General features: G+C 40.0%; 1 protein-coding gene across 1 annotated transcript in view; it reads left to right on the forward strand.

Annotated features, from left to right (window-relative positions):
* The first annotated feature begins 1,190 nt into the window (after positions 1–1,190).
* The window catches only part of LOC311047708 (uncharacterized protein), a 43,242-nt gene continuing 39,674 nt past the window's right edge, over positions 1,191–4,758 (forward strand). The window contains exon 1 of the mRNA XM_084060523.1: positions 1,191–1,227. The gene's annotated coding sequence lies outside the window, so the exon portion shown is untranslated. The remainder of the gene's footprint in view (positions 1,228–4,758) is intronic.

Here is a 4,758-nt window from a genome sequence, read left to right on the forward strand (position 1 = left end):
ATGCCACATGAATGCAATAAAGTCAACAGTACAATACAAATAAAAATACAAATACATTTGTGAAGAGACAACCGTCACTATGTCCTACTCTACTAGCAGTGTTTGTCAGAGTGGAAAATAAAAGCAATTCATTCTTATGGTACCACATGCACTTACTCACCAAAACAGAGACGGTTTTAAGATGTTGAAAGCCTACTTTCCTTATAGTGGGAACACTCGGAGCAAAAAAGAAAATATTTAACCGGATGGTCAAATGTTTTAGTTACTCCACTGCGTCCCCTACATATCTGGTTAATTGAATTTTTCTATTGACAAGATCTGTAGGGGGCGCAGTGGAATAACTATTCTTTTCCCCCTTCCGGTGGATTATTTTACATTTTGCTCAAAAGGTGTATTTTAGACGTGAGGTGGGGGGCTCCGAGTGTTCCCACTAGGGAAAGTAGGCTTTCCACATCTTAAAACCGTCTTTGTTTGGTGAATAGCCACAGTGTATTTTTTATTTTTTACTTCAGGAGAACTCCTTCTAACGGACCAGAAGGACCAGAGCTAGTCTACAGCCATGCTCCGTCGTACGACGGACGGAGTCGCGCGGCGGAAATATCCGATCTGCAAGTTCACCGCGCGTAGTGATGCCACGCACTGTGAGCTTCCAGGTCGGCTATTTTAGGCGCACGACACCGTAGCAAGACGAAGTGTGAATGTGGACTTATTTAACGCTTTGCGGGAGAAAGAAGCAGCGTTGCCATGTCTGCTTATTATAAGCGACTTTGGGGTTGTTTTTCTGTAAAGTTGCTAGTTGTAAATATTGGTAGTTGTGTTTTTTTGGGCTTGTTTCTAAAGTGTAGTTGCTTATTTGGGCTTCTGTCCTAAATGTTGTTTAAATCAGTGGTTCTCAAACAAGGACACCCAAATTAAAATTAGTATTACTATTATTTGGCCACAGATCTGAAAATAGTTTGTGTCAGGGACCCCCATACAAGATTTGTGTATTTAAAAGATTTTTCTTTGAAAAAAGCAGATCTTCAAGTTCACGATGCGATGCGTTGTGTGTTCATGTGGCCTAATAATAGTCGCTTATTGTGGGCTTGTTTTCATAGACCTGGTTGCTTATTTATCTCGTAAAATCTGGCAACATTTGAAAGAAGGCGTGGTGGTGGTCTTGGTGGTGTGCACATGGGCGTGCATGTATTTCAACAACATTATGGAAGAGAACTCGCATGTCCTCCTGTAAGGTTTTATGTTACTACTCCTTGCTTCTGTCATTTACTTTCCCATGTTATCAGTGGCGGAAAAAGTACTCACATGTTTTACTTAAGTAAAAGTATCAACTGCCATGTATAAATACTCTGTTACACAAGTAAAAGTAATAGTAACTAAAGGTTTCAAATAATAGGCTCACAGCAGCCATATTATGAAGACATTCACATGTGTTACCAATGATACTAATGAAGGCTCTGTTCCATTCTGGTCAAACAGAGTCAGCTGGGTGCTGATATTGTGCATGTTGGCCCACTGGAAACACTCTGCTACACCAGTGGGTCTAGTTGGGGTCCAGGGACCCTCATGGGCTTCCAAATGGCCCCTTACAGGTGTGTAACTCTGAGAGTGTGGTCCATTTGGTTCTATTTGTACACTCTCAGAGTTAAGGGGCTCGTGGAAACCACTGTGCTACGCCTTGGCTACACGTACATGGATCTTTTTCTAAACGCACATTTTTGTGTGCGTTTGGGCCTTTCAGCCACACGCAAACGGTGTTTTTGGCCGCTAAAACGGATATTTTTGTAAACGGATAAATAAGTGAAGGTTTTCCAAAACATGCGTTTCAGTGGATCTGTGTGGACATGTAATCCGGAGATTTTGAGAAACGATGACGTCATCGCGCATTCGCACATGGTCATTATAATAATAAATAATAATACAATAATACATAAACACCGGACCGCTCATGGTCATTATAATAATAAATGAGAGAGAGAGCAACACTTACAGTCTATGAAACAAGGCACGCTAATTTATGGCTAAATAATGTCATACTTAATAATAAGACAGTGGTGGGAAAAGTAGCTCATTCACTGTGTGACGAAAACCCTCTTTCTCTGCGCCAAGTAGAACACACGGCGCGCGCACACAGATTGTGATAGCATCTAATAGAGTTAAATTTGAACCCTATGAATAAGGCAAGAGCCCAAGAAAGATGAAAAGATGGTTTGGTACTAAGACCCCCCAATACCCGTCCAGTCAACACCCAAAGAAATGAGAGTCAGACACCTGGTACGTCCAAAAATGGTCAGTCTGTATTGCTCGAGTGTGTACACGGAGGCAGTACAAGTTACAGACAATTATAATAATCACACACTCAAGTTGTACTAACAAACAACGGTATTTATACACAGTTGGACTTCAATGACATCAGACATAGGTGCATCCTTATGATTGGCTTTAAGACCCTCAGACGTAGGATGGGAGTCGTAGGATGGACAGGCGTCTGGCTGTCTTAATATTAAGTTGTTGTTCATCTTAGGGTGTCCTTGTGTACAATTCTCGGTTCCATAAACAAGTTGTTCCTTCGATATCATAGGACATGTGTATGGTTTTATCTGTGACAGGGTGACAGCTGACAGAGTAAATTAGTGACAATATCCCGGTCATACAGATCATCTTACACAGATACAGGTCATTTGGCATTTAATCACAAAGTGTTGACCAAGACAGGTTTTTACTGATTGGAAACATATGGAGCCAGCACCAGATAGCAAATATGGGGCCAGCTACATGGCCTTGGTAGGGAAAGTGTAGTAGAGTTACAAAAAGGCATGTTTAAAAGACTGAAGTACAGGCCCAAAAAGACATCACTATATTAATTTGACTGGTTAGATCGATATTTCTAGATCATATCAATCTGGTCCACAAAACATATCTATCAGCATCCGAATCAGGTGATTGAATGTGGGGTCTGTCGTCCTAAAACACAATCGCCCGGTGCCGAGAGTCCCTGCTTTATAGTGGTGTTCGATGTTTTTACATTGCCAACTCTCACATGTACATAAACGTTCAGATTTCAAATATAAAGTGCTTACCCCTGAGCCACGGACGTTACAAGACGATCCGGACCGCGATAAGTACCCGTATCTCCCGTATTGTTCAATAAAAAGCATTTTAATCCGATCGTCGGCCATTTTCTCCAAATTTTCTCCGATGCTTTCAACCATGCGACACCAATGGTTGGAAGGTGTATTGCACTCTGATACATTACCAAAATAAAAGAACAGAAAAAGAAAATGGCTGGCGATGGGATTAAAATGCTTTTTATTGAACAATACGGGAGATACGGGTACTTATCACGGTCCGGATTGCCTTGTAACATCCGTGGCTCAGGGGTAAGCACTTTATATTTGAAATCTGAACGTTTATGTACATGTGAGAGTTGGCAATGTAAAAAAAAAAAAACGAACACCACTATAAACCAGAGACTCGACAGCGTCATGTGAACCATGGCTACTGTTTGAGCTGCAGCTGCGGCCTAATAATGTTGTTTTCGTTTATGTTCACGTATGCTGTTCACGTATGCTATTAAAATAATGCAGCTATTGCAGTATTGGGCCTTAACATGTGATTACAAATGTATTTGTATTTGGCCCCTCATATATATAATTATAAAATAAATGTAAATATAAAATCTGATATAAAATTGAAACATGCAGCTGATCGATGCGTTTCTGCGTCTACGTGTGGACAGGGATTTTTGTTTATCTTTGTCATGTGGCCAGGGATTCTTTTTAAAAACGGAGGACTACAATATCCGTTTAGTAAAAGATCCATGTACGTGTAGCCAAGGCCTAATTAAATGGAACAGAGCCTTCATTAGTATCATTGGTAACACCTGTGAAGGAAGTGATATACTATGGCTGCTGTGCATAGAGCCTATAGTAGTGGAGTAAAAGACAAAGTACAATATTTGCCTCTGAGATGTAGTGGTGGAGTAGAATTAAATGTACTGAAAATTGGAAATACTCCAGTAAAGTAGAAATAACTCAACATTTTACTTAAGTACAGTACTTGAGTAAATACTGATTTACTTTACACCACTGTTATTATGTTATGAGAGGCGTCAGACCTCAGAAGTGGAGGGAGGCTTCACATCCGCTTTATATTTTAATCATGATCTGAGCTTTCGAGTCCCAGACTGTATGACCGGAAACATTTGAGAATTGTGGGAGGCAACAGTCTGGCCACGCGAGACTAAGTGTGCATCTGCATTATTGCATTACATGGATTTGTTACTTGTTTGTCAAGGAATTCAATGAGCCAAAAAGAAAGCAACATCAGCGAATGCTGTTGATCTGTGTTCATCAACAACCTGAAGTTGGAAAAGCCAAGTATTGGAAAGCCAAATGATACTTCAAGACATCAAATAAATCATAAAGGCAACTTCATCTTTATAATCCATTACACAAAAGAGTTACATATTCTGATACAATTATGAGGTCACTGTGTTATAATTTCCATGAGTAAACGGTTCAAATGTGAAACAATTATTTGCTATCGGGCAGAAACTTCTTAGCTTGCAGATCTGCTATTGAATTTTTGAATTTGAAACAGTTTTGGACATATGAGGTTTCCAGGCGATAGCAACAAATTCCAAAAATGTATGAAACTGGTCTTTGTGCTGTCATTTTGACAAGAACTGAACACTTGCATGACACAGTTGTTCCACTTATTACTAAATACGCAAAAAAAAAAAGATCAATCGGCATACAT

Source organism: Gymnoscopelus microlampas, assembly GCF_963454915.1.
Source record: "Gymnoscopelus microlampas genome assembly, chromosome: 6".
NCBI classification, from domain to species: domain Eukaryota; kingdom Metazoa; phylum Chordata; class Actinopteri; order Myctophiformes; family Myctophidae; genus Gymnoscopelus; species Gymnoscopelus microlampas.